At 42.5% G+C, this 13,844-nt stretch overlaps 1 protein-coding gene across 2 annotated transcripts in view; it reads left to right on the top strand.

The window, feature by feature from the left end:
- FRMPD4 (FERM and PDZ domain containing 4) overlaps positions 1-13,844 on the top strand; it is a 562,898-nt gene that overhangs the window by 68,234 nt on the left and 480,820 nt on the right. The gene's annotated exons all lie outside the window — the stretch shown is intronic.

Genomic DNA, 13,844 nt, shown 5'->3' on the forward strand with positions numbered 1-13,844 from the left:
GCAATCTGATCACCCACCCACACCAATAGATCGCCCGCAGATCCGACATCAGATCACCACCCAAGCGCAGTGTTTCCATCTATTCTCTCCTCTAAACACCCACTAATTACCCATCAATCACCCATCAATCACTCCCTATCACCACCTGTCACTGTTACCTATCAGATCAGACCCTAATCTGCCCCTTGCGGGCACCCAATCGACCGCCTACACGCTCAGATTGCCCTCAGACCCCCCCTTATCAATTCGCCAGTGCAATATTTACATCTGTTCTCCCCTGTAATAACCCACTGATTACCTGTCAATCACCTATCAATCACCCATCAATCACCCCCTGTCACTGCCACCCATCAATCACCCCCTGTCACTGCCACCCATCAATCACCCGCTGTCACTGCCACCCATCAATCAGCCCCTAACCTGCCCCTTGCGGGCAAACTGATCACCCACCCACACCAATAGATCGCCCGCAGATCCGACATCAGATCACCACCCAAGCGCAGTGTTTCCATCTATTCTCTACCCTAAACACCCACTAATTACCCATCAATCACCCCCTGTCACTGCTACCTATCAGATTAGACCCCTATCTGCCCCTAGGGCACTCAATCACCCGCCCACACCCTCAGAATGCCCTCAGACCCCAGCCCTGATCACCTCGCCAGTGCATTGCTTGCATCCATTCCCCCCTCTAATCACACCTTGAGACACCCATCAATCACCTCCTGTCACCCCCTAGCACACCTACCCATCAGATCAGGCCCCAATTTGCCCCGTGTGGGCTCCTGATCACTCGGCCAAACCCTCAGACCCCCTTCCGATCACCTCCCCAGTGCATGGATTGCATCTATTTTCCCCTCTAACCACCCCCTGAGACACCCATCAATCACCTCCTGTCACCCCCCTAGCACTCCTATCCATCAGATCAGGCCCAATACAACCTGTCATCTAAAAGGCCACCCTGCTTATGACCGGTTCCACAAAATTCGCCCCCTCATAGACCACCTGTCATCAAAATTTGCAGATGCTTATACCCCTGAACAGTCATTTTGAGACATTTGGTTTCCAGACTACTCACGGTTTTGGGCCTGTAAAATGCCAGGGCGGTATAGGAACCCCACAAGTGACCCCATTTTAGAAAAAAAAGACACCCCAAGGTATTATGTTAGGTGTATGACGAGTTCATAGAAGATTTAATTTTTTGTCAAAAGTTAGCGGAAATTAATTTTTATTGGTTTTTTTTCACAAAGTGTCATTTTTCACTAACTTGTGACAAAAAATAAAATCTTCTATGAACTCGCCATACACCTAACGGAATACCTTGGGGTGTCTTCTTTCTAAAATGGGGTCACTTGTGGGGTTCCTATACTGCCCTGGCATTTTAGGGGCCCTAAACCGCGAGGAGTAGTCTAGAAAACAAATGCTTCAAAATGACCTGTGAATAGGACGTTGGGCCCCTTAGCGCACCTAGGCTGCAAAAAAGTGTCACACATGTGGTACCGCCGTACTCAGGAAAAGTAGTATAATGTGTTTTGGGGTGTATTTTTACACATACCCATGCTGGGTGGGAGAAATTTCTATGTAAATGGACAATTGTGTGTAAAAAAATCAAACAATTGTCATTTACAGAGATATTTCTCCCACTTAGCATGGGTATGTGTAAAAATACACCCCAAAACGCATTATACTACTTCTCCTGAGTACAGCGGTACCACATGTGTGGCACTTTTTTACACCCTAAGTACGCTAAGGGGCCCAAAGTCCAATGAGTACCTTTAGGATTTCACAGGTCATTTTGCGACATTTGGTTTCAAGACTACTCCTCACGGTTTAGGGCCCCTAAAATGCCAGGGCAGTATAGGAACCCCACAAATGACCCCATTCTAGAAAGAAGACACCCAAAGGTATTCCGTACGGAGTATGGTGAGTTCATAGAAGATTTTATTTTTTGTCACAAGTTAGAGGAAAATGACACTTTGTGAAAAAAAACTATTAAAATCAATTTCCGCTAACTTGTGACAAAAAAATAAAAACTTCTATGAACTCACCATATTCCTAACGGAATACCTTGGGGTGTCTTCTTTCTAAAATAGGGTCATTAGTGGGGTTCCTATACTGCCCTGGCATTTTAGGGGCCCTAAACCGTGAGGAGTAGTCTTGAAACAAAAATGACCTGTGAAATCCTAAAGGTACTCATTGGACTTTGGGCCCCTTAGTGCAGTTAGGGTGCAAAAAAGTGCCACACATGTGGTATCGCCGTACTCGGGAGAAGTAGTACAATGTGTTTTGGGGTGTATTTTTACACATACCCATGCTGGGTGGGAGAAATACCTCTGTAAATGACAATCTTTTGATTTTTTTACACACAATTGTCCATTTACAGAGGTATTTCTCCCACCCAGCATGGGTATGTGTAAAAATACACCCCAAAACACATTGTACTACTTCTCCCGAGTATGGCGATACCACATGTGTGGCACTTTTTTGCACCCTAACTGCGCTAAAGGGCCCAAAGTCCAATGAGTACCTTTAGGATTTCACAGGTCATTTTGAGAAATTTCGTTTCAAGACTACTCCTCACGGTTTAGGGCCCCTAAAATGCCAGGGCAGTATAGGAACCCCACAAATGACCCCATTTTAGAAAGAAGACACCCCAAGGTATTCCGTTAGGAGTATGGTGAGTTCATAGAAGATTTTATTTTTTGTCAAAAGTTAGCGGAAATTGATTTTAATTGTGTTTTTTCACAAAGTGTCATTTTCCGCTAACTTGTGACAAAAAATAAAATCTTCTATGAACTCGCCATACTACTAACGGAATACCTTGGGGTGTCTTCTTTCTAAAATGGGGTCATTTGTGGGGTTCCTATACTGCCCTGGCATTTTAGGGGCCCTAAACCGTGAGGAGTAGTCTTGAAACGAAATTTCTCAAAATGACCTGTGAAATCCTAAAGGTACTCATTGGACTTTGGGCCCTTTAGCGCAGTTAGGGTGCAAAAAAGTGCCACACATGTGGTATCGCCATACTCAGGAGAAGTAGTATAATGTGTTTTGTGGTGTATTTTTACACATACCCATGCTGAGTGGGAGAAATATCTCTGTAAATGGACAATTGTGTGTAAAAAAAATTAACAAATTGTCATTTACAGAGATATTTCTCCCACCCAGCATGGGTATGTGTAAAAATACACCCCAAAACACATTATACTACTTCTCCTGAGTACGGCAATACCACATGTGTGGCACTTTTTTGCAGCCTAACTGCGCTAAGGGGTCCAAAGTCCAATGAGCACCTTTAGGCTTTACAGGGGTGCTTACAATTTAGCACCCCCCAAAATGTCAGGACAGTAAACACACCCCACAAATGATCCCATTTTAGAAAGTAGACCCTTCAAGGTATTCAGAGAGGGGCATGGTGAGTCCGTGGCAGATTTCATTTTTTTTTGTCGCAAGTTAGAAGAAATGGAAACTTTTTTTTTTTTTTTTTTTCTCACAAAGTGTCATTTTCCGCTTACTTGTGACAAAAAATAATATCTTCTATGAACTCACTATGCCTCTCAGTGAATACTTTGGGATGTCTTCTTTCCAAAATGGGGTCATTTGGGGGGTATTTATACTATCCTGGAATTCTAGCCCCTCATGAAACATGACAGGGGGTCAGAAAAGTCAGAGATGCTTGAAAATGGGAAAATTCACTTTTGGCACCATAGTTTGTAAACGCTATAACTTTTACCCAAACCAATAAATATACACTGAATGGGTTTTTTTTTATCAAAAACATGTTTGTCCACATTTTTCGCGCTGCATGTATACAGAAATTTTACTTTATTTGAAAAATGTCAGCACAGAAAGTTAAAAAAATCATTTTTTTGCCAAAATTCATGTCTTTTTTGATGAATATAATAAAAAGTAAAAATCGCAGGAGCAATCAAATAGCATCAAAAGAAAGCTTTATTAGTGACAAGAAAAGGAGCCAAAATTCATTTAGGTGGTAGGTTGTATGAGCGAGCAATAAACCGTGAAAGCTGCAGTGGTCTGAATGGAAAAAAAGTGTCCGGTCCTTAAGGGGTAGAAAGCCCTAGGTCCTCAAGTGGTTAAAGGACATATCCCCGCACTTTGATTGGCCCAATAGGCTGCTTGTCAAGTTTCCTGCCAAGTGACAGGCAGCCTATTAGATCAAAGTGCAGAGATAATGTCCTTTAAAGTGACTGGACCCGCCGGGGCTCAGGGCAGGATGAGTGGAGCTCGCGTAATTGCCAATTAGCGGGCATAAGTTTGTAGCGCTTGCTGTGCTACTCTGATAAGGCGTATTAACTCCGATAAGGCATTTTAACTTTGATAAGGTGTGCTAACTCTGATAAGGCATGCGATTTGTCTTAGTGAATCAAGCCCTATGTGAGTTACAATTAGTAAACAAAAGATAAGATATCACATCTTTGGATGCAGCAAGAAGCTGCCCGCTGAAATAGAAAGTGCTGTGTTAACTGGTTGAATGCTACTCTGCTACCAATTTTTTGTGGTCGTACGTTAGGAAATGCTGAGTTTCATACCACTTTAATGTAAAACCGGATGCTGGGACAGTAGAGGACCCCAGACTGAATATGTGCTGTAATTACAATGCCAAAGGCCAGAGAATTCTTTTTTTTTTTCACAGAACATTTTCAACTTCTGCTTTACCCAATCTTTTGTAGTTTGACTTGAGTTGTTGTCTTGATACATGACCCAGTATGTATTAAGTATCCGTTTATGGTGGGACACCCTCACATTTACCTACAGAATTTAAATGCATGAGACAGAATTCAATAGTTCTATCAATTATGGCAAGCCATGCTTGTATAGAAGCAATAAAATAGACTAAGGGCATATTCACAGTGGAACAGTGCGTTTAATGCAACGTTAAAGTCGCAACGTGTGTGTGTTAAGAGGTAACGCACTGTAAGCAGTGAGTTACCACAATGCAACATTTTCAATGCGACTTTAACGTCGCACTGTGAGCAGCCCATAAGATTAGCATTGCAGTGCGGTAAGCTGTGTTATAAGACTTTATAACGCAGCTACGCAACGTGCCACTGTGAATGCGACCTAAATCCACAATGGAGGAGGAGGTGCTCCCCAAAATAATGAAATATAACAATTTTATTAAATGGACAATTAAACACTCTGTAGATTTACCTATCGAGTGTCTGATTGTCCATTTGATAAACTTGTTTACCTTTTGTGGGTTGTCCCTTCGTTTTGGTGGTCAGACAGTTTTATTTCTTCTTATTTTTTATTCATGTATGTCATTATCTTTTTGGGCGCCTCCTCGCTCCAACTGTTACCTACACCAGCCGCCACGGCGTGGGGAGCGGGTTAGAGTCACAGGGTCCCATACCTCCAGACCCTGTTTTTTCAAGAGTGCGACCTGCCGCAAGAGCTCGAGAGAAGACGGCCCGGATTTTCCTCACTGGCATATTCACTGAAGTTGCGAGTCTTTGCAACTGACACTTGTGAGTATTATTCATTTTCCTATGTGGCTGCTCATAGCTTGGATATACTACACTATTGGTGGCTCCTGGTGTTCCTGTCTTACTTTTTGTTCCCTTTGGAAGGTTGTTCGACTCCATTGGACTGCACACCATTGCTAAATCCACAATACTGTCTCCATCACGTTTTACAGGCATGATAGGGCTCTTTTGCCAGAATGTTGTTTACCTTCTAGAAAACATAACACTTTTTTTTTCAAGCTAATGAGTCCTATTTTTATCTAATCTGTCCACAGAATCATTTTTCAAAAACCTGTAAACTGTACACTGGCAGCAATAATGTTTTTTTTTTACTAGTAATAGCCTTTTCCTAATAATAGCTGAATGGGGGATACCCAAGTTTGAATGGGGCTTCTACCGCATCCAGTCAGCATTGCTAACATAGTTCTACTCTTTGTGAGAGCCAAAGTTGGCTGTAAGAGAGGTTTAGTCAATATGTAGGCAGAAGTGATTGCAGGAAGAAGGCAGAGTTTGTGGGAGATGGCAGGAAGAGAGATGTATTCAATAGCCAAGCCGAGGTCATCAGTGATCAGAAAAGTAACCAACATCAAAAAAACCAAGTCAAGAACAAAAAAACCTCAAGCAGAGTAACACTAATCGCTCGTCAAGCTGATAAGAACTGACAGCAAACTGGGGCTTTCAGAAGGGGTAGAAATACCTTCCTTGACACTCCAGCAATGCTCAGTTGTAGGGAAGTATGTGCGTATTGCATATGCAAATACCCCCATGAGCATAAATAAAAAAACATGCCCACTGAAAAAGCTTCCAAAAGCAATTGGAGACAGGTTCTAACACTGTCTCCAATTGTTCCATGTTTGGCTATATACAGATATTGGCACTTCAGTTGGCCTAAGGAAGTGGGCATAGACCGCGAAACTCATTGCCAGTGCATAATAAACTCTTACTTGGTAATTAACCACTTCACCACTGAGGGGTTTTACCCCCTGAGCACCAGAGCAATTTTCACCTTTCAGCGCTCCTTCCATTCATTCGTCTATAACTTTATCATTACTTATCGCAATCAAATGAACTATATCTTGTTTTTTCCGCCACCAATTAGGCTTTCTTTAGGTGGGACATTATGCCAAGAGTTATTTTATTCTAAATGTGTTTTAATGGGAAAATAGGAAAAATGTGGGAAAAAAATAATTATTTTTCAGTTTTCGGCCATTATAGTTTTTAAATAATGCATGCTACTGTAATTAAAACCCATAAAATGTATTTGCCCTTTTGTCCCGGTTATAAAACCGTTTAAATTATGTCCCTATCACAATGTTTGGTGCCAATATTTTATTTGGAAATAAAGGTGCATTTTTTTCAGTTTTGCGTCCATCCCTAATTACAAGCCCATAGTTTATAAAGTAACAGTGTTGTACCCTCTTGACATAAATATTAAAAAGTTCAGTCCCTAAGGTAACTATTTATGTATTTTTTTTAATTGTAAATTTTTAATTTTTTTTTTAATTACAAAAAAAAAAAAAATGGGGAGTGTGGGCGGTAATGAGTTATTTTTTTGTGTAACACTCATTTATTTCTATGTGAAAAATGCTTAGGGTGTAGTTTTACTATTTGGCCGCAAGATGGCAACAGTAACTTTTTGTTTATTGCGACCTGCGAGCGTCCTTCCGGACACTCGCAGGAAGTACTAGGAGGCTGTGAGTGTTTTTTTTCACAATGATCGCGCTGCCCATCGGAGAGCAGCGGATCATTGCGGGGCTTAGATCAACAAACGGGAATGGATTTTCCCGTTCATTGATCTCCGGGCAAGCAGGCGGCGGCGTGATTACTAGCGGCGGGCGGCGTGTTTACGAGCGGGAGCGCGGGCAGCGGCGGGAGCGCGGAAAGTACGTATTTCTCCGTCCCTGGGGGTTAAAGGATGGAAAAAGGGACGGAGAGATTCGTACGGGCGGGGGTAAAGTGGTTAAACCATTGTCGTCTAGAGGTAAGCCACCTCTTTATTTCTAGTTTTAGTTGTTTTTAATATATTTTATACTTCTTGGGCTCTTCCTCCCCGTTGTGAGTTTTAAAGGGATCTTGAAATGAGAGGAATATGGAGGCTGTTGTCTTCAATCTCTAATAAACAATGCCACTTGTCTAAGTTTGTGCTGATGCTCTGACTTCAAAACATTAAGTCACTGGCCCAGAATGAGCATGCAGATCAGATGCTTTGATTCTGGCCTGACTCTACTTTCTACATTCCCAGAGCTTTTTCACCAGTTTTCACATTATCTATGTTACATTTTTAAGCCCCTGAAGAGCAAAAATACAATATCATTAAGGTAAGAAAAGTAATATTGAAATAAAGTTAATCAAGAACAACTTACTTTGATTATTTAACAATAACAATAACAATAATATTTATATAGCGCTTTTCTCCCTGGGGACTCAAAGCGCTGTGACCCTGCATTATGCAGTCTCAAAGGCTAGGGAAAAGAGGTGAGTTTTTAGCCTTTTTTTAAAGCTGTCCAGAGAGGGAGCCTCTCGTACTGATTGTGGAAGTGAGTTCCATAGAGTAGGGGCTGCGTAGGAAAAGGCCCGAGCACCAAATGTTAAGTGTATCCTGGGAATAATCAGCTTCATCTTGTTGGCAGAGCGGAGGGTGCATGGAGGGGCATAAAGTTCCAATAGATCCGCTATGTATTTGGGTCCCATGTGGTGTAGAGCCTTGAATGTCAGCAGGCAGATCTTAAAATTGATTCTACATTTTACTGGCAACCAGTGAAGAGTTTGCAGTACTGGGGTGATGTGTGAGCTGCGGGGGGCATTGGCTAGGAGTCTGGCTGCAGCATTCTGTACTAGCTGTAAGGGGCGCAGAACATTTTCTGTAGATCTGATGAACAGGGCGTTGCAGTAGTCTAGGCGGGAGGATACAAATGCATGAACCAGGGCAGGTAGGTCTTCAGCTGGGATAAGGTGTTTGATTTTCGCTATATTTCTTAGATGGAAGAAGGAAGACTTGACGACAGCTGATATCTGCTGTTTGAGTTTTAGATTTCCATCCAGGATCACCCCAAGGTTTCGCACAGAGTCTTTATACTGTACAGTATCTCCCCCAATTGCTAGTTTGAGGTGGTGAGCGTTTTGAACTTTATCCATCATGTGTGGACCACCTACCACCAACACCTCTGTTTTGTCAGAGTTCAGCCTCAGCCAGCTGGTGTTCATCCAATTTTGTAAATCCACTAGACACGCATTTATGGATGCTGATGGGTCTTGGGTGCCAGGCTTGAAGGACAGATACAGTTGTGTGTCATCTGCATAACAATGGTATCCTAGGCCATAGTTCTGGATTATTTTGCCCAGTGGGAGCATGTAGACTGCAAAGAGTAATGGTGATAGTACAGAACCCTGTGGAACTCCATAGGGAAGTGGCACTGGATTAGAGTAGTGTGTGCCCAGACATACTTGCTGTGTCCTGCCAGATAGGAAGGTCTGAAACCAGCTAAGAACAGTACCCTTTAGGCCACAGTAATTCTTCAGTCGCTGGATTAGTATTTAGCTTTTTATCAATTTTTATCAGGGTGAGGTGATAAATAAGTCATTTATGAGAAGTTTTGTTACAGGTGTGTGACTCAAAATGAACTAAAAAAAAGCTTAAAGAGAATCTGTATTGTTAAAATCACACAAAAGTAAACATACCAGTGCGTTAGGGGACATCTCCTATTCCCCTCTGTCACAATTACGCCGCTCCTCGCCGCATTAAAAGTAGTCAAAAACCAAAACAGGAAGTAGGTTGATGTACAGTATGTCCACACATAGAAAATAGATCCATACTCAAGCAGGCTGTATACAGCCTTCCTTTTGAATCTCAAGAGATCATTTGTGTGTTTACCTTCTGTCCCCCTGCAGCTCTCATCCACTGAATACTAGTGACAGGCTGTTTCTTCCTGCAGACAGCTCTGCCCCTGTCTGTAATTCCTCAGTATGTGTCAGCCAGCTCCTTTCACAGCCAGAGGAGGATTTTTATCCAGCTCTCTTTTCACTGATATCAGATAGCAGAGACGCTGTTGGCTTATGCAAATAACACACACACTGGAGTGTGCATAGAGGGGCCTGGAGGGCCAGGGGGCGTGTATAACAGATCAGCACGGAAGAGTTTGCAGTTTTCCAGACACAGGGCGACAAGTCCGACAGGGGAAAGATACGTTGATTTATTGCAGAGACGGTGATAGTAGAAAGTGCTGCAGTAAGCCAGAGCACATTAGAATAGGTTTAGGAACTTGTAGGATGGTAGAAAACAGGATGACATTTTTGTTACAGAGTCTCTTTAATGTGACTGCCAGGCAACTGGCATTGTTCATAAGGGAATGAATCTGGCAGCCTCCATATTCCACTTATTTCAGGTCCTTTTAATTTACCTACAAGAAGTGAGCCTGGTCAACTGCTTTTTCAGAGGCTAAATATACTGACAGGCTGTAAATTAACTATTTATAAATATTGATTCTGACTATGCTTTCTGGGATGCAATCTAAATTCTTTTGCAGATAAGATTAATTTGACTGTACTCAAGGTCTTATAACAATCCATAAATATCACCTTAATGATTACACACAACAAATGTTTTTGTTTGATGGAAACATTTGAAGATCCTTTTCTATGTCTTGTTCATTAACTTTGCTCAGATAATTACGTTTACTGCTTTTGTAGGAATGCATTTCAGACAAGTTGTCAACGTATGATGCGTAGTGGCTGGATAGTGTAATGGTTAAGGGCTCTGCCTCTGACACAGGAGACCTGGGTTCAAATCTCAGCTCTGCCTGTTCAGTAAGCCAGCACCTATTTCAGTAAGGAGTTTCTTGGGCAAGTCTCCTTAACACTGCTACTGCCTACTGAGTGCGCTCTAGTGGCTGCCTCGCAAGCGCTTTGAGTCCGACAGGAGAAAGGCGCTATACAAATACTGCCAATATTATTATTATTATGATTTTTTTTTTACTGTAATAGTACATTGTAATGTCTTACACACCACCATATAACCTATTTGTTGTGAACCACCCTCTTTTGATTAATTTTGTGTGTTACTCTTTATGTAATGGGATCAAAATGTCGTACTGACAAGAGAGTGTGAATCACAGCCGCTACACATGCAATAATTTCCCGAATGTGACTGATATGTGCAGGCAATGCATTATGATGCTTATCTAATAAAATAATGCAAATGATTGCGGGATGATTTATCCAGGCAGATGCAAAGAAAACAAAACTGCAACAGTGTAGTAGACGAAGAAAGGAAACAATTAGGCTTTAGTTGGTAAAGAAAAGATGCTGACTGGTTGCTCTTGCCAACCACTCCTATTTCCTCCACTTTTTTGCCTAGGCTTTGTTAGATTACTTGTAGTATAAACGTACTGACTATATAGAACTGGAGTAACCTGTAACAACTGACAGGGCCGGTTCTAGACTTTTTTGCTGCCTGAGGCAAACTTGTGAAGATGCCCCCCTCCTCAGTCAGGACAACAGTGCCACCTCAGTTCAAGAAGAGTACACAGTGGCCGGCACTATGAGATAAACTGTCAATGGCAGATTACTTCTGAGGAACTTATGGGAGATACAAAATACCACCTAGTTGCCAGCCTCGGAAGAAGCACCGCCGTGCGAAACGGCTGTAAGGCTACCCACTTTTTGCTCCGCACCCACCGCCACCCACCTAAGACATGGTAGGACATCTATCTCATACAACTTTGTATTGAATGTCACCCATGCACGGAATCACTGCTTGTGACCTATGTACCTATGATAACTACAATCAATTCACATGTATGCTTCACTTGATGCTTTGAACAGTGAATACACTTCAATCCACTGCAGTGCCTGATAATATTCATTTTCTTCTGAATGATCCACAACAGTGCCACCTCCTTCCTTCTGCTGTGCAAGTCAAATGAAACACTGCTTCTTTCCTGCCTCCCCCTCCTCATTCACTGCCACACTCCTCACACAGCACAATAAGCTGGTTTTCCCCAATAATGACCTCTTCACCTTGCTCTCCTCTCGCTTCTCCTCCTACTCTGCACACTCCTACTCTGCATGCTGTTACAAAAATGATGTCCCTGAAATCTCTGTGTCTGATGCAAATGTTTCATCTTGCTTCGTGAGAGAACCGGCCCTGACAATGGCAATTAATTTCACAACTCTCTAAACAAAGAAACTAACAGATGAAATGGAAATAGTTGTTACTAGGCTAGTGCACTTTTCACAAAGCCACTAGGGGCTGATTCATCAAGACACATGGCAAGAAAACCAGAGCAAAGCAGAAACAGCTCCCCACATCAACCAATTACATTTCAGCTAATAATTAATGTAAGCATTCTGGTTTGTGACTGTGGCAACTGCTTCCCTTTTGAAGCAGGTTATTTCGGCACATGGCGCTGAGCCCGTGCACCGAAGTTGTGTGCCGTCATATGACGCACGGTAATTCGAGGCTCTTGCGGCTGCCAGACCCCGATTTATATCTCCCTCCAAGTTGAGACAACTCGCAGGGGGAATAGTATTTAACGCCTCCTCGTAGTTTAGCGCCAGCAGGGAGAGCTATAATTCGGCTCGCCCTGCGCCGTACTGAGTGGCGCCCAGCCAATTTGTACTCTTCCCTTTTGCTCAATTTTTTTTTGTACCCATCATATAAAGCCAGCTTCATTTTGCCTAAGTGAAAAAAAACACTGATGGCTGCTAGGGGTGCCCGTTAATGGTACAATATTTTCCTCAGATGTGATCATTCTATCAGATTTGCAGGATCGTGAGTTTAGAAGTTAAGTGGAAGGTAATTATGAATTGTTCCCTGACAGGGCCAGTTCTAGACTTTTTGCTGCCTGAGGCAAACTTGTGAGGATGCCCCCCTCCTCAGTCAGGACAACAGTGCCACCTCAGTTCAAGAAGAGTACACAGTGGCCGGCACTACGAGATAAACTGTCAATGGCAGATTACTTCTGAGAAACTTATGGGAGATACAAAAATACCACCTAGTTGCCAGCCTCGGAAGAAGCACCGCCGTGCGAAACGGCCATTAGGCTACCCATAAATGGGTCGATTAGGGCACTTTCTTTCTTCAGATATGATCGTAAAATCAACATAGAATCATTTTACACAAAATTTTCTCCACATACTATATGGTTCCCTGTACTATTTATTATTATTTAGTATTTATATAGCACCAACATAATCGGCAGCACTGTACAGAGTATATTGTCTTGTCACTAAATGTCCTTCAGAGTGGCTCACAATCTAATCCCCACCATAGTCATGTGTTTTTGTATGTATGTATTGTAGTCTAGGGCCTATTTGGGGGAAGCCAATTCATTTCTCTGTATGTTTTTGGGATGTGGAGGAAACCAGAGTGCCCAGAGAAAACCTGGACAGACACTGGAAGAACATACAAACTCCATGCAGATAGTGCCCTGGCTGAGATTCAAACCGGGGACTCAGCGCTGCAAGGTGAGAGCACTAACCACTATGTCACCGTTCTGCCCAATTCGATCATACAAATCTGATCAAATTATCGCATCTGAGCAAAATATTGTACCGTTAATGGGCACCCTTTAGCTCCGCTCAGGGGCAATAGGGGGTGCAGAGGTTGCGACCGCATCGGGCCCCTGAGGCAGAGGGGCCCTCCCTCAACCATAGTATTAGCTCTCTATAGGTCCTGTGCTCATAATAATCACTATTATAGATACTTTGAATAGTGGTAATCATTAACAAACTGTTCCCCATCCCCCTCTTGCACCTCTGACACTGTAGTTGCCATTGGCAGGTTTTGGTGCGCCGTATCAATTGATATGTATAGAGTGCTTGGGGGGCCCCAATGTAAAACTTGCATCGGGGCCCACAGCTCCTTAGCTACGCCACTGGCTCTGCTGGAGTTTCTTTTAAGGCTGTGCATTTATGAACTTCTCATTTACAGTGCCACAGAAGATGATAGCGCTATATAAATCAATAGTAATCATAATTAGAATAATTTTTGTAATGAACTGGGATCCCATGCAGCATCTAGCAGTCTTATATTGAGAGATCCAAAACATTATTTATACATGTACATGCTAATTAAATGAAGATATATTTAGCACACAACATTTTTACAGTTGAAGTAGTCTTTTTGTGAAATATATTTGTACATTGAACTTGTGTTGTTTCTAAATGTAACAATAAACAAGTCCTGAAATGTAAAGTCCCCAGTTTGAGGAGCAGATATTTGTGTGCTTTGATTGAGCTGCAGGAAAGATTGATCTCTGCCTGACTTATTTGGAACAGGCATATTATCCTTCCACAAGTAGAGGAAAGGTGTGTTTAGCATAGCAGTAAACTCTGAGGCTAGCCGAATGATGTCAGTGGTCT

Source organism: Hyperolius riggenbachi, chromosome 2 (assembly GCF_040937935.1).
Source record: "Hyperolius riggenbachi isolate aHypRig1 chromosome 2, aHypRig1.pri, whole genome shotgun sequence".
NCBI classification, from domain to species: Eukaryota; Metazoa; Chordata; class Amphibia; order Anura; family Hyperoliidae; genus Hyperolius; species Hyperolius riggenbachi.